Source organism: Rhinatrema bivittatum, chromosome 4, assembly GCF_901001135.1.
Source record: "Rhinatrema bivittatum chromosome 4, aRhiBiv1.1, whole genome shotgun sequence".
NCBI classification, from domain to species: domain Eukaryota; kingdom Metazoa; phylum Chordata; class Amphibia; order Gymnophiona; family Rhinatrematidae; genus Rhinatrema; species Rhinatrema bivittatum.
Genome location: NC_042618.1, coordinates 240975997 through 240996299, shown reverse-complemented (window position 1 = coordinate 240996299; position 20303 = coordinate 240975997). Strand labels below are relative to the sequence as shown.

The window sequence follows — 20303 nt, the reverse complement described above, 5'->3', positions numbered from 1 at the left end:
ATCCTCTCTCACAGTTTCTCAATCACACTGAAACCTGGACTATGCCCTCCCCAATCCAGTCAAAGCACCACAGATCTGGGCTTGGCTGCAGGATGTGGCTTTTCAGCCTTCAGCTGCCTGGGAAGAGAGCAAGAACCCTATCTACTGACATGGGGGAAAGCAAGTTAAGGAATCTCTTTCTACCAGCAGCAAAGATCAGCTTTGCAGGGCCGATGACAACTGAAGAAGCGGCCCAGCGGGGTCACCAGTACATCCCCTCTTTTCAGCAGCTGAAAAAGAGGCCTGGAGTGACAGAGTGTGTGCAAGAGCACAAGAGCCCATGTGCGTGATGGCGCAAGCCAGTTTGTGTGTATGCGAGAGCCATTGTGTATGACAGCACCAGCCAGTGTGTTTGTGTGCGAGCCTAAACCAACGTGTGTGGTGGCACCAGCATGAGAGCGCCATATAAGAGTGCCAGCATGAGGTAGGGGACTGATGGAGGCAGGTTGGGAAAATTAAGAGAGACTAGTGAAGACAAGGTGAGGGAATTGAGAAAGAACGACTGGTAGGAGGATTGAGATTGGATTGATTTGAGACTGGTGGGAACAAGGTGGAGGAATGAGAGAATGGTCACTACCGGATTAGGGAATTGCTAGAGAGACTGGTGGAAAGATTGAGAAAGTCTTGGGAAGACAGGATGGGAGTACCGACAGAGAGATTCAGTAGAGATATAAGGGAAGGGGATCCCAAATGATCCCTCCCCTCTTGACAACGTGAGGCTCTTTTGGTACTGTGCATTCTGGTTTCTGTGAAAAATTGCCTGCTACAAGGCCTCCTGGAGCTTTTTGCTCAGCTCCTTCTCAAAAAACTGCTGATACTAGCACAGACTGGGAGGCAGAAGGAGAGGCCACATATTCCTGAAAAACAGAAGCGAGTCAAATCACTTGGGCCTGATGGAGAGTGATGCGAATCCCAGGACTGTGGTGAAGATGAGCTCTCCTCCTCACCGAGGTGCACTGTGCATCGACCTGATGTTGATGCCTCTTATTCCTTCCTGGTCCCTTGAACCACGATGGAAGGGAGGAGAAAGGATCAATACCACCCTGATGTCATGCATCATCGTTGTCCGAAGCAGCTTCAGGGTCCCTTGATGGTCCGATGCCAATGCCTATTGGCAGGGCTAAACTCTCTCAAATTAGAGGAGCACCTGCCAGGAATAATGTCTTGTTAGGAACATAGCCACATCAAGGGTGCTGAAACATCATGGTCATCACCCCCCCCCCCCCCCCCCCCTCAGCAAAGCACCAATTGATCAAGAGGTATAACAGACCAAACACGGCTGTGTAGGGAGCACTTACCTAAGACACAGGCTTTCTTTGGCATCAGTGAAAAAATAAGCAACACAAATAAACTACTCGATGGTGAGGTTTAAATCACCCACAAATGCTGCCTTGAAGCACCAGAACTGGTGCACTATGTGGCTAACAGAAAAAATAAAGAAACTTAAAACTGAACTTAAAACCCCTACCTAGAGGACGAAAAACATGCAGGACCCTGTTCGAAACAGCTCCTGCAGCTCCAGAACTTTTACTGCAGAAGCTGTGAGAGAGAGGGAGAGATGAACTGCAACCTGCACAGAAAAGATGAGGCTGAGGAGCCCTTCATGGGATGTGGGGGAATGGCTTGGGCTGCACATGTCCAGTGGGGCATGCTCAAAACTTCAAGAAGCTTTGCTATCAAAGTTCTGTGTCAGGCTCCCTCTGATGATGTCACCCATGTATGAGAACTGCCATCCAGCTTGTCCTTGTAGAACCTCCTGTCCCCAACGTACCTAGTTTGATCATTGCAATGATAGTCCCGAGCCAGGGGCCATTCAAGGCTCCTTCCAAAACCTTACAATCATGGGTTCTGAATCCAGTCCCCAGGTGTCCTCTTCAAACAATGACCCTGACTCCCTTCTCCCCTTGTGGGAACCATGAACACTGCCGCCACAGTATTTACCCAGCTCCAGCCAATTCGGGGAGCAGACGACCTGACTCTGGGATCGAACCAAGGTGTAAGGGTCAGGGATAATCCAATATTATCCAGAAATTCATCGAGCCTAGTCATATCAAGCTCAGGTGGGAATGTTTACAGAACTGACTCAAGAACCTTTTACATGGCAGTGCACAGCACTAACGTCTCCAGGACCTTTGATTATAAGTTTGAACCACAACTGCTTTTAGGTGGTAGGTTCTAGTTATGGTCCTTGTTATATAAGATTAAATGTTTGTGATCTTGAGGAATTATTATTAAATAGTGCAGGGAGAATACTGTGTCAGTTTCTAGTGTAAGGCCTTTGCCATCTGAGCCACTACTAGGCCATCCCAACCTGTGCTGTCTTAATGTTACTATATAACAGGATACGTTCATGATTTTCTGGAATTTGTGTTTGAAGATGTGTGATGTAACAGTAAGGCATTTTTCTGGCCATTATAACAGGCGTATGATATCACAACCTCTTCAGCCAGTCACACCGCAACTTTTATCTATCGGCCTCCAAGCCCGGATTTAGGAATAAGCAACATAGACAAACTGCCTCTTGCACCAAATATCCAGGAGAAAGAGAAGCCTGCTCCTTCTTGCGTTAGGGCCATGAGTTGGCAAAGCTTCAAAGGGGCTCTGCCGTGGGCCATTCTGACTATGGGCCATCAAAATCTTAAATCCTGTCTCGTCAGCCTCCAAGGTCAAGTTATAAGTATGTATAAGTCCTTGAGTTTCCATGAAGCAGAGGGATCATTGTTTTTATGTTAAGAAGGCATTTTTGCAGGAAACATATACAGTACACCTGTATATGTGAACTAAATAGGCAAGTCCAGCCTCATGGTCAAAAACGTTGCACACAGAGCTAATGGAACTTGGCTCTAAGACATGCATGCATGTGCAGATCAAAAAATATGCCCTGTCAAAAGCCTGAGTCCCCTTGACATGTCCTGCGAATTTACTGTAAATACGATACCAAAAAGAAGTTATTAGGGGGATACACTTATAGCGAAATAGTGATCTCATAGGCCTTCTTCCCTTCAGAAAGTAGGCTAAAATCCTGGGCTCTTTATTTGCTTCCCCCGATATGCTGTGCAACAGTTACATTTCAGAGCACCCATTTTCCTGTCTAAGTGACTCAAGGCATAACTGGCTAATTATTTCATAAAACACGACTTTTGTTTGCTTTGGGTCAGCTGCACTAAGCATTTTTTTTTCCAATAGCCACAAAATGGGGGGGGAGGCCTTTAGTATATCTAGTTCTTTGTGTTACTTTCTATGAACATGCCTGTCTGTTAAATAACCCTTGTACTGAATGAATACATGAAGTTGTTCCAATATTATCTGACTATATTTAGGCTCCTTCGTAATACTGGACCATGCTCGCACATGATTTCATGTAGCCAATACATAACAATATTGTTGCCCTTGATATAATCACTGGAGCCACTAGTGAAAAAAAAGCCTTTATTTAGACATTTTCATATGCTTTAAAATATATTGAAACAAACCCTTATCTTTGAAAAGTCCCAGAAAACAAACATTCACCAAACACTCTAATCAAGCCCCACTTAGCTGAAAAAGTTGAATTTTCTTTGTACTTTCTTAAACCTCAGGAGTATCATTTTTTTTTGTCATTGGTTTTGACTTTGTGTGAAAAGACATTTCCCTTTATCACTCTTGTGAGAGAGAAAAAAAAAACCCTCAGGTTAAACGCATGCCTACAAAATCATTTTCCAAAGATTCAAACAGCATACTATAATAGATTTTGTGACGACTGCTTGAGAACGGCAACCCACTACAAGCTAGGACAACATGATGACATCATCCAGAAGAGCTTTTGACACACACCCTACTTCTTCCCCCCAAAACAAAGAAAACAAATTTTGCATAATATCCGTGAATCTAGCTGAAAGGGTATATCATGAAATGAATGTATTACATCTGTAAGAACATTGTGGGGCGGATTTTTAAAAGGGTTACGCGCGTAACCGCGAAAACCCGCTCCCGTGCATAGGCCCAGCAAAGCGTGCAAGCCTCGGGACGCGCGTATGTCCCGGGACGTGGGCGGGACCAAGGCCTCCGGCACAGTGGCCCGGCCTGCGCGCGCAACCTACGCCTGCCCGGAGGCAGGCGCAACATATTAAACAAAGGTCGGGGGGGTTTAGATAGGGCTGGGGGGCGGGGTTTAGGTAGGGGAAGGGTGGAAGGAAAGTTCCCTCCGAGGCCGCTCTGATTTCGGAGCGGCCTCGGAGGGAACAGGGAAAGCCATTGGGGCTCCCCTAGGGCTCAGCGCGTGCAAGGTGCACAAGTGTGCACCCCCTTGCGCGCACCAACCCTGGATTTTATAACATGCGCGCGGCTGCGCGCGCATGTTATAAAATCGGGCATAGATTTGTGTGCGCCGGGTTGTATTCACAAATCTACGCCTGCGTGTACGTCTTAAAATCTGGCCCTGTATTTTCTTTTAAAGATGTTTTTTGCCCCTATTGCTGCAAAGAAACCCTTTAAAAATAGGAATGCTACCATTTAAATATGGCTGTTCTATTTACAGGGTGAAAGGACACATACAGTTTCTTCAGTACAGTCCTCTCAGCAAGACAAAGGTCATTCTGTAGAAGGCAAATGGCATATTCCTCTTGCTCCAACTGTGTGATTACAATTCCTATTTGAAAATAAAAGTCAATGCAGTCCTCCAGTTCTGCACGTCGCTTGAATTAAACTTTTCAAATATATCAAGCATGAAAAAAGAGAAAGCCTGCACTTTCTTCAATGAATGGACAGAACAGCAAAGGAAAAAAAATCTCACACAGATGTCAAAAATAGGTTGGCCAACAGAGTACGCCTATGCCAAACAGGACAGAAAATGTGGATCTTATCTATAATTGTATGAATAAGTTTATTATTATGTGGAATAATGATAAGTTGATTATATGTGATTACCATGTGGAAGGGCCTGGAGCAGGACCACGAAAAACAAATACAAATAAGACTGGAAGAGAGGTAAACCTCAATTGATTTTCATTCAGTGTGTTTACGAGGAGCTAACTGAAAAAATGTTACTGTAGAAAAAAAGTGGTGACTCTTAATGATATAACAAACTACAAATTAGTAGACTCAACTAGGAAATTTAGGCTTAATCATGGACTATGAAATAAATTTTAAAGTACATATCTCTAAGAAAGTTAAGGAAGATTTTTATAAATTGATGATATTAAACGTATGAAGCCATTACTCTCACACAAAAATTTTAGATCAGTACTCCAAGCCTTGATATTAACTGGTCTAGATTACTGCAACTCTACGATGCTAGGACTCCCAAAAGCGACACTGCGCCCTTTGCAGGTTCTGCAAAACACTGCAGCTCGTATTCTGTCAAATACTAGGAAAAGGGATCACATCACTCCAGTATTGAAGGATCTACATTGGTTGCCAGTTGAAAGCAGAATAATGCATAAAACATTATGCATTATCCACAAAATACTATATGGTGATATGTCCGCTTGGTTAAACTCGATGATAAAATTACACATCCCCCAGCGCAATCTCAGGTCAGCAAATAAAGCCCTCCTGACAGTACCTACAATAAGGTCCGCACGTTTGAGTGAAGTAAGGGATCGAGCAATCTCTATCGCAGGCCCGTCCCTCTGGAACAAACTGCCACAAGAATTACGGTTACAACAGAATATGAAGAGATTTAGACAAGACCTAAAAACATGGCTTTTCAAATTGGCATTTAAAACAATCACTGAGGTATAAGCCAGGCATTTTTTCTTTTTCCATGTTATTCTTTTATTCTGTTTTTATCTGTTTTTTAATATTAATTTTAGTATCTATTTAGTAGTTTTATGAATTTTATATATTATGAAGCACTTGTATTTTCTCTCTTTTAAATCATATATTGTAAACTGTAGAGATAGAACTTGTTTCTGTGCAACAGTATATAAAAATTGTATAAATAACTAACTAAACTTAAAGTAGATAAGGCAATGGGGCCGGATGGTACTAAGGTAACAGATGTCCTGGCAGCTCTGCTGGCTGACGTTTTCAATGCTTCCATAGAGTCTGGAGTCGTTCCAGAGGACTGGAAAAGGGCAGATGTGGCTCCTATTCATAAAAGGAGAAGTAAGGAGGAAGTTGGGAACTACAGACCAATTAATCTGACCTCAGTGGTGCGCAAACTAATGGAATCGCTGATAAAACAGAGGATAGTGCAATTTTTGGAATCCAATGGATTGCAAGATCCAAGCCAGCATGGTTTTACCAGAGGTAAATCTTGTCAGATGAATTTGATCAATGTCTTTGAGAAACCAGAGAGTTGGATTAGAGGATGAGCGCTAAACATTAGTATACCTGGATTTCAGTAAGGCCTTTGACACAATTCCACACAGAAGATTTATAAATACATTGTGTGGATCCTACAGTCACTGACTGGGTTAGAAATTGGCTGAGTGGGAAGCGACAAAGGGTAGTGGTAAATGGAGTTTTCTCTGAGGAGGTGGTTATTACTAGTGGTGTGTGTGCCTCAGGGATCAGTCCTTGAACCAGTTCTTGTCAACATTTTTGTGAGCAACATAACGAAAGGGTTGTCTTTTTGCCGATGATACCAAAATCTGCCATACTGGGTCAGACCAAGGGTCCATCAAGCCCAGCATCCTGTTTCCAACAGTGGCCAAGCCGAGCCACAAGTACCCAAATATTATCGATTAATAGAATATGGGGGAATATGATAGAGGTCTTTAAGATCATGAGAGGTCTTGAACGAGTTGATGTGAATCGGTTATTTACACTTTTGGATAAGAAAAGGACTAGGGGGGCATTCCATGAAGTTAGCAAGTAGCACATTTAAGGCTAATCGGAGAAAATTATTTTTCACTCAATGCACAATTAAGCTCTGGAATTTGTTGCCAGAGGATGTGGTTAGTGTAGTTAGTGTAGCTGGGTTCAAAAAAGGTTTGGGTAAGTTCATGGAGGAGAAGTCCATTAACTGCTATTAATCAAGTTTACTTAGGGAATAGCCACTGCTATTAATGGTATCAGTAGCATGGGATCTTCTTGGTGTTTTGGGTAATTGCCAGGTTCTTGTGGCCTGGTTTGGCCTTTGTTGGAAACAGAATGCTGGGCTTGATGGATCCTTGGTCTGACCCAGCATGGCAATTTCTTATGTGTTATATTACCATGCTGAAGACAGCATTTCTTGCATTTATCTGTGCTGTAACCACATCCTCTGGCAATGAATTCCAGAACTTAATTATGCGTTGAGTAAAAAATAATTTTAGCTGGTTTTAAATTTATTTATTTATTTATTTATTTATTTTGGGGTTTTTTTTTCAATATATTTTTATTGGAGAGCTCAAAAACATTGACAACACAACATTTGAACAAGAGATAACTTAGCTAACACGTCTCCATGAAGTATTGTTTTTCCCACAGACCCCTCGACCCTCCCCCAACCTCCCTCCCCCCTCCCTCCCACCCCCCCCAGTAGAGATTCAAAACGCAATTTCACAAGCTAAACTGATCGCTGATCAGAGGAACATCATTCTCTGGGGACACCACCATTTACAACAAAAAAAAGACAGAAATAATATTCCCTAACAGAGGTCCTGATGGAAAAAACATGTATGGTGACCATGGGGGCTCTCCACAGTTAATATCTATTATATCCCCGCTCCACCCTATCACGGGAGTGTCAGTGGCGCCAACCGTTGAACAGTTGGGGATAGAGTCCCGTAATAACTGAGCCATATGTCCTTAAATAATCGTTGTTTCTTAGGAGTGAAACGTTTGTACATTGAGCCGTATTCCAGCTGGTATAGTTCAGTCATTTTTGAGGACCATAGATCCCATGATGGTGCTGCAGCCTCCAACCATTTCAACAAAAGGCACTTTTTAGCAATCAGGCAAGCCTTTGCGACAAATGCAGAGTTGTCTATGTTGAGACTGTGGTCACCCACATCGTTATTAAGGATGCAAAAAGAGCATGACCACTGGACTTCAGTTCCGAACACCCCTGAAAGAAATCTCTTTATTTCATCCCAGAAATGCTGACTATGTGGGCAGTCCCAGAGGTAATGAATAAGGGTGGCTGAAGAGTCCTTACATCGAATGCATGCCGCCGATGGTATCAATCCCATCTGAAACGCCCTGGCCGGCGAATACACAATCCGATGAAAAATCCTCTGCTGCATTTCCCGGAGATCCACATTATTGGTAATCAGATTGATAGACACATATGAGTTTTTAAGTATCTGGACCCCCAGATCTTCTTGGCAGTCAGCAGACCAGGCAGAAAGCAGTGAGTCATAAATAGCATGCGGTTGGATCATGTTAACAAAAGAATACATACAAGATAATGAGCTTTTGTGCGTTTGAAAACATGTAATCAATGCAGAATAATTAACATTGTCTATTCTCCCTTCCATCCCCGCTAACAGCTTAGCCACAACTGCCCTTAGATAGCCATATAAAAGAAAATGATGAGTGCCAAAACCCAACATATCCTGACATTGAGCAAACAAGTAAATCTGACCTGTGTCCGGGGCTAAAAGAGCACCCAGCGGCCAATTGGAGGATATCTTAAAACTATGATATCGTGGTAGTACAATCATGGATTCCACTGAGGCTCCCCACAAAGGCAATTGGGGGGAAATCACTGGGGACAAGGCCATTCTATGACGAAGAAGTGTCCATACCGCCCTAACGGTTTTTACCAGAGTAAAGCGTACCGGTAATTGCTGAAAACTTGGGGTTGAGGCATACAACAAAGCAACCGGGTCCACAGGGGAGCACATTGCTTTAACCAATGCAAAATCTGTATAGTCAGATGTACTACAGATCCAGTCCCCCAAAAATCTCATATTGGCCACTATAGCATAAAAAGAAAAATTAGGGAGCCCATATCCCCCAGCACTTTTCGGGGCCATAAGAGTGGAATACGCCAGGCGTGGTTTTTTGCCCCTCCATAGGAACCGCCTGATTTCTGTTTGTAAAAGCCGACGGTCACGCCCTCGAAGAAGGAAAGGCAACATTAGAAATTTATACAATAATTGAGGTGCCACTACCATTTTAAGTACTGCAATGCGTCCCTGTAAGGACAGCGGAAGCGAATTCCAGCCTTTCAATTTAGCAGTCATTTTGTGGATAGTAGGGGGGATATTAAGGAGATACCACTTTTGAGGGTCTGGATGAATAGTGATCCCCAAATATTTAATAGTGGAGGAGGCCCACTTGACAGGAAAATCTGGCCAGCTATTCTTCAGTAATCCTGAGAGATCCAATGCTTCTGTTTTATCGAGATTCAATTTAAACCCAGACAACTGTTGATACTTGGAAAAAATATCTAAAGCCACAGGGAGCGCCGTCCTAGCCTGAGACAGTAATAATAAAATGTCATCAGCAAATAACAACGTGAGATATGTCTGGTCACCCACCGGGATGCCAGTAATCAACGGGGTGGCCTTCAACTGGTGAATTAGGGGTTCCACTGTGAGAATAAATAAAAGAGGGGAAAGCGGGCACCCCTGCCGCGTCCCCCGTTGTAGCTCGAACTCTTCCGAGAGGTCCCCATTAACCAAAATCCGCGCCGTGGGGTTGGAATAGAGAACATTGATATACTCAGAAATTCGTCCAACGAATCCCATTTTGGCAATGACTAATTTTAAAAAAGGCCAGGCCACTCTATCGAACGCTTTCTCGGCGTCGCATGTTACTAGCAATGGGTCGAGAACAGAAGACTTAGGACTGACTTCCAGTGCAGCCAATACTTTATGGATATTCACGGTGGAACGTCTCCCTGTGACAAAACCAACCTGGTCTGGAGAGATCAATAGAGGCATTAAAGCCTTTAGGCGATTAGCCATGATTTTGGAGTAAAGCTTAATGTCCAAATTTAACAACGAGATCGGTCTATAAGAGGAGGGTAGTAGAGGGTTTCTTCCCGCCTTTGGCAAAACTACTATAGTGGCAGATCGCATAGTGGGGGGCATCTGTTGCTGATCTGCCATAGCTTCATAAACCAGGGGTAGAATCTGGCCAAGCTCAACACTCAACGACTTGTAAAAAAGGGAAGTCATCCCATCAGGGCCGGGCGCTTTATGGTTGGGAAGTTCTCTGATGGCTTCGAGAACTTCTTCAACTTCTATCCCACGCTGCAATCGCTGAAGTTGAGGTTCTGTCAGACATGGCAGCGAAAGATCCTCTAAAAAAGCACTAATATCCCCCTCATTCACTGAGTCCGCTGAATACAGCTGCCGATAATACTCAGAAAATATGTCTGCTATATCCTTGGAAACCGATTTAACCTCTCCCAAAGGTGTACTAAGATTGGCTATAAATTTAGATGATTCCTGTGCTTTCACTAGTCTCGCCAATAATTTCCCCGCTTTGTTTCCATAATGGAAGAAATTATACTGTCTATGTCTAAGCGTATTAGCCGCCCTAGCATGCAACAAGTCGTTGAGAGCAGTCTGGGTCTCCCTGAACTCCATTTCCACCCGGGAGCCTCCTGTCGCGCATAACTGTCATTTAAGGGCCCTCATTCTTTTTTCCAAGGCGAGAATGTCTCCATCCATTTTTTTCCTTTTGTAGCTTACATAACTGATAATATCGCCTCTTAGGACACTTTTTGCGGCCTCCCACAATAAAATCGGTTGGTCTATATGCTGACCATTAGTTGCCAAATAATCCTCCCATTTGCTCCTAAGAAATAAAGGAAATGCTGGGTCATTATGTAGCGACGCGGGTAGTCGCCATTGACCTTTTGGAGCCCCTCCTCCCATAGAAAGAATGCCAGTCACAGGGCAGTGATCCGATATTACCAGAGCCTCAATGGTGGATTTAGTGAACTTAGAAAACAAAGTCTCAGATATAAGCAAATAATCTATGCGTGACTTGGCTGCGTGAGCTCTGGCAATATGAGTATAATCCCGCATACCCGGATTTAGGACCCGCCAAAGGTCTACCAACGAAAGATGTTTACATAAAAATCCCGGGCCTTTCCGGTCACTCGCTTGCTGGCCAGCCCTGTTCGGGAACCTGTCGAGTTCGGGGTCCATTACAAAATTCAGGTCCCCCCCTAAAATAATAGGGCAGTCCCCCATTTTACTTAGATGTGACAGAATAGTGGTAAAAAAAAGTATGATCATACGCATTAGGCGCATAAATAGATGCTAGAAGAATAGGCATCCCCATAAGACTTCCTTTTACTAACAGATAACGACCCTGGGGGTCTGCCACTTTCTCAAGCAATACAAAAGAAATAGATTGATGAATCAGTATTGCTACCCCCCTACTTTTGGATGTGCCTGTTGCATAGTATACCTGCGACACCCATTTCTTCTTAAGCTTGAGCGCCTCAGTAGGAAGCAGATGCGTCTCTTGTAGGAAAATAATTTTAGAGCCCAATTTCGATAGACGAGCCAACACCTTTTCCCGCTTAATGGGAGTGCCCAGACCCGCAACATTCCATGTTAGTATATTAAGAGCCATAATATTTGCCTAAACAAAGTACCCAGCACACGATATTGCCACCTCTTCCTACATGGAGCCAAATATCTTGCTATGGCTGTTTCCCCAACCTCCAAATATGTAGACCAGGTAAATAACCCCTCAGGCCCGAGAATCTCTACTGGCGTCTCCCCCCCCCCCCCCCCCCCCCAAGTAACCTACAGGTAAAAAAGCCTCCGCTATTGTGTGGAAGCTTCATTTACTTGTCTTTCACCCCCCCCCCTAGCGAAAAGAAAGTCAAACCCAAATGGGTTAGGGAACACGTGGATAAACTTATGTGTTCGGTGGATCCCCCCTGCCGAGAAACATTTTTCCCCGCCCAAAATCTGTTACTAAACATTATATTTATTTATTTATTTATTTCAGATTTTTATATACCGGCATTCGAGACAGCAGTCACATCGTGCTGGTTCACATAAAACAGGGGTGCATAGTAAACATAACTATAACAATGGTGCGGAAAAGGCAGTTACATATAACAGGGTGATAAGAACTTGGCTGAGAAGGAAGAGAAAGGACAGGTTATAATTCACACAGGTAAACGATAGAATATAAGGTTAACCATGGAGTAGTTGGAGAATAGTTAACCATGTTGGAGATTAATTAACCATGGTGTAGTTGGATATTAGGGGTGGCTTGTCATTACCCATGACATGGATAAAAAACAAAACAAAAATCAGGGTCTCTGGCCAGAGCCCACATACACAATCAAAGACTCAGCTACAAGTTTACATGGTAAATAGCACACAACATAATGCGTTTAGCCACAGAACAGTGATGAAAAAAAAAAAAAAGACAATAACACCGCTAACAACAGCGCCACAAATCTCCCTGTGCCCTGCGTGCACATATTGCCATGCTAGTGATGAAAGGACTTAAGGCCTCTCTCTTCATGTGGCCTCCGCTGGATTCGGGCCCGAAAGGCCTCGTACATAAGATCGTGCCTCCCCTGCCGCATCAAAGAATTTCACTTGCCCTTGGTGAGAGACCCTAAGGCGAGCTGGGAACATCAGCGCAAAACGAATTTGTTTGTTGACAAGCTCCGTACAAACTTCATTGAAGGCTTTCCTCTGCGATGAAACACGTGGGGAGAAGTCCTGAAATATCAATATGCGATGCGTTTCATATCGCAGATCACGGGCTTTCCTGTAGTGCTGTAACACTAAAGACCGATGACCAAAATGAAGAAACCGGGCAATAACCACCCGTGGACGGCGATTTGCCTCCCCTTCAGGCCTCCGGCCCACCCTGTGCGCTCGTTCAAATAGTCCACCGGATGGCGACGCAAGCGAGGGGACCACGCCAAGCAACCAGGCTTCCAACAGGCGGGGCAGATCAGCCTCAGGTAAGTCTTCCGGAAAACCCACGAATCTTAAGTTGTTCCGTCGCGAATGGTTTTCAAGTTCGTCGATTTTTTCTTCATGGGCCCGGGCCTGTTTACTGAGTTTGTCCACCTTCTTCTCCAAGGTGCCCACATCATCCTCAACCAGGCCCACTCTGCCTTCAATACGTTCGGTACGCCCATCGAACTCCATTAGGGAAGCCCGCACATCCGCTATCTGTTCCGACAGCTGATGAAGCCTCACATCTAAAGCGTTCACCACCGCCTGTGAAATTTTATCTTCAAGCGATTCGCCGTCTTGTTGGGACTCAGATTCTACCACGGCGGCCATCTTGACATCGGGGGCCTTCGCCTTGTCTTTTTCCTTGCGCACCGCTCTGGTAGCCATGCAGATGAGCGGTTAACCCCTCTGTGGATAAACCTCAAGTAGAGGTAGCTGAGTACGGGCGCTGGACCAGAAAACGGTAGAAAAACACAGGATGTTCCGCGATGGTGCGGGGGAGAACCACCGGAGCTCGGAAAGACGCGTCTCACCGAGTCCACCACATCACGTGATCCCTCTTAAGGTTTTTATATACCAGCAATCATGAAAACATATCTTGCTGGTTTACATAAAACAGGAGTGCAGTATATACATCAAACTAGAACTGTGGTGCCCGAAGATGCAGTTACATTTAACAAGGGTAGCATTTAAAGTTAATAATAGCATTATTATTATTATTTAAATAGCATTTAAAGGGTAGCATTTAAAGCATTTAAAGTTACATTTAAAAATCGCGATTGTTTTCGCCTCATCACTTTTTTAAGTTAAAAAAAAAAATAAGTTGCGTTTTACATATGCGGTCAAAACGAATGCACACCCCTAATAATTGTATCTGATGATCTTAAGATGGCCAAAGAGGTGGATAAAGCCAGAAAGATGCTTGGCTGCATAGGGAGAGGAATGGTCAGCAGAAAAAGAGAGGTAATATTGTCCCTGTATAGGTCCCTATTGAGACCTCACTTGGAATACTGTGTACATTTTCAAAAGGATATAAACAGGATGGAGTCGGTCCAGAGGGTGACTTCTAAAACGATCAGTAGTCTTCATCCTAAAGCATATGGGAGTAAGACTTAAAGATCTAAACATGTATATCCTAGAGCAGGGGTGGGCAATTAATTTTCCCATGGGGCCGCATGAGAAATTGGGATGGTTTTAGATGGCCGGACTAATATAATTAACTCAGTTCTCAATAGCCCTACTTATGAAAAGACAGCAGTTTACCACCAATGCATGTCCTCTGAGAAAACACAACAAATAAGACCGATACAAACGCTTACATGCTAGCAAAATATCTCATCTCGGTAACAGACACAGAACCGACCTAACATACTCCCAGGATCTGTAGTAATGCACATAAACTAATCCGCACACAGTTACACCTGTATTATGGAATACACTCAAACAGGAGCAACCCTATCTATGAAAAGGCAACACTACAAATATTAAATCAGGTCCTAAAATCCAATACACCTCTTATTAGGAAAAAAGAACTAGCAAGCACTATAGATCCCCACACAGAAATAATTGTAAAACTATACTAATAAGCAGAATAAATGTTTCAAAACAGCTATGAACAGAATAACATCCAACAATTAAAAACTCATAAAAACTATTAAACATTCTCCAAACACCAATAAAATATTTTAAAAAAGCAGACATCACACAATTAAAATGGCAGTCAAGAAAAATAAACTTAAAGCCACCTTTACTTACCCCCTCCAGCAGCTCTCCCACTCCCCTTCCCTGCAGGCCGTGGCACACGCCAGAAGCAGCAGTAGAAGCTAAGCTCTATACTTATGGTCCTCTTCCATGCCAGTCATGCCCCCATGACCAGTTTCTGTCTCTCACACACCAATCATCTCCCAAACAGTCTTTGGCACACACACACCAGTCACCTTCCTGAACAGTTTCTCTCGTGCCATACACACACACACACACACACACAGGCTTCCCACTCCCGTGTTCTACTTACATATATGGGCTTCTCACTCTCATAATCACTTTCTCTGTCTCTCTCTCTCACACACACACACACACTCACTCACCAGTCTCTCACTCCCATGCTTGTTCTCTCCACATGCACAGGCTTCTCATTCCCATAATCACTTTCTTTCTCTCTCACACACACACAGCAGTCTCTCACTCCCATGTTCTCTTTCAGATATACAGGCTTCTCCCTCCCATGATGTGTCTCACACACACCCAGGTTTCTCACTCCCATGCTCACTCTTCACATGCACAGGCTTCTCATTCCCATAATCACTTTATTTCTCTCTCTCTCACACACACACCAGTCACCTGATCTCACTCATGCATACACACACACAGGCTTCCCACTCCCAAGTTCTCTTTCAGATATACAGGCTTCTCCCTCCCATGCTGTGTCTCACACACACCCAGGTTTCTCACTCTCATGCTCACTCTCTTCACAACACCGCTGCCGTTACCGCTGGGCTTGAACGTGCTGACAGCCCAGCGGCAACGGCAGCGGGAGAGACCGGGAGCGCGCGCCGCGGACCGGTGGTTGGGGACCCCTGAAAAAAGACCACGAAAGGCGGAACTGTGACATATGTAGGAAAGAAACTTGAGCGAAGGCACGCTGTCCGATTGGCCGGTGCTGGGCAAGCCTTGCCCAGCACCGGCCAATCGGGCAGCGTGCCTTCGCTTGAGTCACTCCCTCCCCACCACCGGATGCTGTAAAAAAAAAACCAGTTCATTCTCCGCTCCCTCGCTCCCCGATTGGCCGGCCAATCGGGGAGCGAGGGAGCGGAGAATGAACTGCTGCCTTCCCTCTGCAAGGGAAGGCAGCGTGCCTCATTCCCCGTCTGCTCTCAGCAGTGGGCGGGCCGGTCACAGACCGTAGGCGGGCCGGATTCAGCCCGCGGGCCGCCCCTTGCCCAGGTCTGTCCTAGAGGAAAGGCGAGATAGAGGAGAAATGATAGAGAAATTCAAATATCTCAAAGGTTTCCATGCACAGGAGGTGGGCCTTTTTCAAAAGAAAGAAGGCTTTAGAACACAGAGTCATGAGATGAGGTTGAAAGGGGTAGACTCAAGAGTAACCTTAGGAAATCTATCTTTACAGAGAAAGTAGTGGATGTGTGGAACAGCCTCCCAGTGGAGGTAGTGGAAATAAAAACAGTATCTGAATTTAAGAAGCATGGGATAAATACAGGGGATCTCTAAGGAAGTGATGCTAAATTAATTGGACGGCTAGGCAGACTGGATAGGCCATATGGATTTTATCTGCTGTCGTATTTTTATTAATTTCCCCTTTTACTCCATTTACAGATTATTCAAAAATAAGCGCAGAACAAGAGAATCACAGCTACTTTGTGTTCAGGGATTTTTTATCTTGTACTTGGGCCTGGAATAGTCTTTCAAGCCAATAGTCAGCAGTACAAATCTTAGTAAATATCAGGTTAACTCCAAGAATCAGAAATCTGGGCCAACACTTGGGTGAAAAATAGACTCCAAACCCTGAATGAAAGAGAACATCAGTTTGCACATCTTTTCATAACTAAAGCAGGCATTCCAGAGCAATCTAACATAAAAAGGAGAATAATTATTTCAACAAGTTCCTATTTGGCCTATTAGTTTTGCACTTATTAAAACCTCTGCAACAACATTTAAAACAAAAGAAAAACTGGTATTTTGCACCATACATGTGTACAGCAATGCCTTTTACAATCTAACCAATCTTCACATGTGTAATTAAGTACTGTATAAAGAATTAAAATATTTATACAGATTTATATTTTGAGCTCTTCTACTAGCCTCTCAATTTAAAAGCTTGATGCTAAGCTTTCACTGTGACCTTGCCTCTCTTCACAAGAATTAAATCACAACATTCCTACAGAATTTCAATTGGTTGTAACTCTGTGATGAGAAAAGCAAAGATACCCACCACCAGGCGGTGAGAATAATGGATAATTATATTAATAGTGGATTCAAGAGGGCCTGCAGGGTGCAATCACAACAGCTAAAAGAAGCCATGATGGAGACAGTGATATCATTCTTGGAAGAGCAAAGTCTTCTCAGAATCTCACTTATCTCCTACGGCATCCTAGCGACCGCAAATGATTGTTGCATTTCATAATTCTTTACAATTCATTCTGGAATAGAGCTCTCTCTCTTTAGGGCAAAAAAGGGAGAGATTTTTTTTAGCAACTATAATCATAGATTTAGTTCTCACACAGTGTTTGGGGAAAGGGAGGATACAATCCTATTTAAATTCTGTTTTTGTTAAAGAAAGCATCAAGTGCTCTGTTTTTCATGATCAGTTATTATTTTATTTCACTTTAGTATTACCAAACCCAGAAAGAATATTCACCATCTACTTACAGTGAGGGGGAGAGTGAGAAGACCTGGTAATTTGGTTACTACAGAAAAATGAGCAGTGTCTTAATACTGTAATCTGAATTTTGTTGCCTCATATCCTGTTCTCTGGGTCAACTCATGTGTCTCCCAGGCTTCAGCAGCATGGCAGGCTTCTTACCCTACTTCCAAGCCCAAAATCACCCTGTTCTCCTAAACCCATCTCCTTCCTGTATCCCTCAGCACAGAGCCTCAGGTAAAACTGTCAGCTGATCATTACATTCCTGATCCCAGTCTTCCTTTATTTCAATTTAGTCCCCCATTCATCTCTTTGTCAGAATTTATAATCAGACTGATACAATACGGCGCCCGCTCTTTCAACGCGCACAGCCCCCTCTCCTGGGCGCCCGATACAGCATGCAAATGAGGGGTCGCGCTAAAAGGAGGCACTAGGGACAATTGCGCGCCCCTAGCACCTCCTTGGCCCAGGAGAGGAGGCTGTCAGCGGGGTAGGAAAACGGACTCTCAGTTTTACGAGCATCCATTTTCCTAACCTGTGCACAGCCGTGAATTAGGAAAATTGAGCATCCATTTTCCTACCCTGACCCGCCGGCACACTTTTTTTATTTTTTTTTTATTTTAAATCTTGGGTTCCTCCGATTTAATATCGCTATGATATTAAGTCGGAGGATGTACAGTATTTTCTGCTTTTCTGAACACTTTTTGGGGATGCTCAGAAATTAATGCCCATCCAAAGACACGTTATGGACGCGCTATACCCCTTATTGTATAAGGGATTGTGGAGGCGCGTCCAAACTATCCAAACTTGGGAGGTTAAGTAAATACGATAGGATCAAAAGTAAAAGAAAAGCCAATAACAAAGAAACAAAGTCAGAACTCCCTGCTGCCATTTTTTTTTTCATAATTCAGCGCCCCCACCCCATCCTAATTTCTCCCCTAAAAAGGTGATTTTAAAAGCCACCATAATTCAATGCCAGTTCCCACTACGTTCACTCATCAAGCCCGCTACCGTATGTTGACAGTTTCCTTTCCTTCCCCGCCCCTTTGCCTCCTCAACAGTTTTCGGGAATTTTCTCAGAAGCAACAAGTTGCCGAGAACAAAAACTCCTGCTCCTGGAGAAAAAAAAACAAATAATAAAAAAAAAAAAAAGAAGTGGAGAGAAAACCCAAGAAGCGCGACGAGGAGGCTCCCGGCTCTCCTCCTTTGTCCTGGGGCTCTCTCCCTGCTCCCCCTGGAGGCTCCTGGTTCTCTCCTCCCCACCTCACTCGCCTTCGGATAGTTCTCTCGTCATTTTCGTTCCTTGCCCACCTCTCTTCCTGTCTCTTCCTTCTCTCATTTCATCCACCCCCCGCTTGTTCTTTTCTCTTCATGCACCCACCCCCTCAGCCCCCCAATTCCTTTCCCCTCGTTTTATTTTCTCTGTCCTCGTCCCTCTCCATTCTTTGTTTCTACCTTCTTTTCTATTTCCGCTCCTCCCCTCCCCCTGTTTCCCTTTCCTCTCCGTGCCTTATCGCCCCCCTTCCACCCCTCCAGATTGCCAGAACCGAGGGATTTGCGGCCGGATTTCCTGACCTGGAGGGCCGATGCCGGGGAAGCAGATCGCGGGGCTGGGAAGTCGGCTCTCTGCCGGTCTGGCGTCTCTCGCTTCAGGTCCAAGCAAACATTGCACCTCGCAGGGCTCTGCCGGAGGAACAACACGGGGATTACTACGGTGCATACTGGGCTCTCTCAATCCCGGATTCACCTCCTCCTTCTTCTCCTCCTCCGGCTGCTCTTTGGTTTCTCTTTGCAAAGACTGGGCTGAGCGCAGCCGGGTGCTCCGCAACATTTGAAATCGACGGAGAGGGAACGAGAGCCGCACGCACACAAATAAAAGGGAAAAAAAAAGTTTTAGGAAGAAAGTTTGCAAGCGAAAATTATTTTGTAGAAGGGCGGGTGGGATAAACTGGATTTTCTCTGCTTGATCAGCTGAGGTTTATATGTCTTGTTTTGCAGGATCTGTCGCAAAAGCAGGAAGTTGGAGTCTGGAAAAATGTAAAAAATGTGAAAGATTGCAATTCCTGAAAGCTGACTCAACAGGGAGAGGGCAAGAAGGAGAGAGAGAGGGAGAGGGAAATTCCTCGCCGGCTAGAAGAGAAGAAACTCACCTGGAAACGCACAAAAGAGGGAGGTGGACAGGCAAGAGGCCGTGTGGATCGAGGGGGGATGGGGGTCTGATTTTAAAAGAAAAGTGAGATTTTTTTTTCTCCCCCCCCCCCCCAGTTAGTTGAGAGGAGGAAGTCTGGAATTTGAAGAATGGGGATTGGTATGAAATGAACGCAGCTGGAAGGAGGGGTCTCTGGATTCTCGTCGAGCTTTGTAAAGGGAGGACTGGGAGGAGACTGGGAACTCGGGGGCACAGTTACGGGCTCAGCTGGTGATTGACCAAGGCATGGAAATAAAAAAAAACAAAAAAAACCTTAGCAGGGAGCGTAACTAGTGAATCAGGGGGAGGAGAGGCCGAGTCTGGGAAACTTACAGTAAACACGGGATCTGAGACGCGCGGGAGGAAGGAGAGGGAGGGGGATGCAGGGAACAGCGGTGTTATTGCAAACTGCCCTTGTGCTACACCCAAAAGAGCGATCGTGCGGGCGGAAAATCCCCCAGGGAGGTCTGCGGGACAGGAAGTCCGGGAAGGAACCGGCCCGGCACACAGGCACTGGATCTATTCCTGTACGGGGAAGCGCGGAGAAAGGCACAGATTCCCCCCTGCGTGAACTTCGGAGAAAGAGAGAAAAGCCATGTGCCAGCAGCCAGGCCCAGGGGTTCGTAGACTTGCCAGGCTTCACAAACTGAGGCCCAGTCTTTATCCGCCCGAGATAAAGTCTTCCCCCAGCACAATCAAAAAGCAGCACTTCCACTAGATGGCAAATGATGTTTAAAACTAAGGGCTTGCCCTGCTTTGGTCTGGATTTTGATGTTCGTTTATTTTCAAGTATATTTGTGTAAAGCAGTTTCTGAATGGAACAAGTGAAAAGTCAAACAAACTTTAGATAGAAAGGAGACGCGTACCGGAAAGTTTCTTCACAAATTTA

General features: G+C 44.6%; 1 protein-coding gene across 4 annotated transcripts in view; it reads right to left on the bottom strand.

The window, feature by feature from the left end:
• TEAD4 (TEA domain transcription factor 4) overlaps positions 1 to 19625 on the bottom strand; it is a 269267-nt gene extending 249642 nt beyond the window's left edge. The window contains exons 1-2 of one of the 4 annotated variants that reach the window (XM_029599977.1): positions 19377 to 19625; positions 18802 to 18909 (exon numbers count right to left, since the gene is read on the bottom strand). The gene's annotated coding sequence lies outside the window, so the exon portion shown is untranslated. Of the gene's footprint in view, positions 1 to 18801; positions 19273 to 19376 lie in introns of those variants that run through there. The other 3 variants (XM_029599972.1, XM_029599976.1, XM_029599973.1) reach the window with 3 other exon arrangements.
• Between the last annotated feature and the right edge of the window lie 678 nt (positions 19626 to 20303).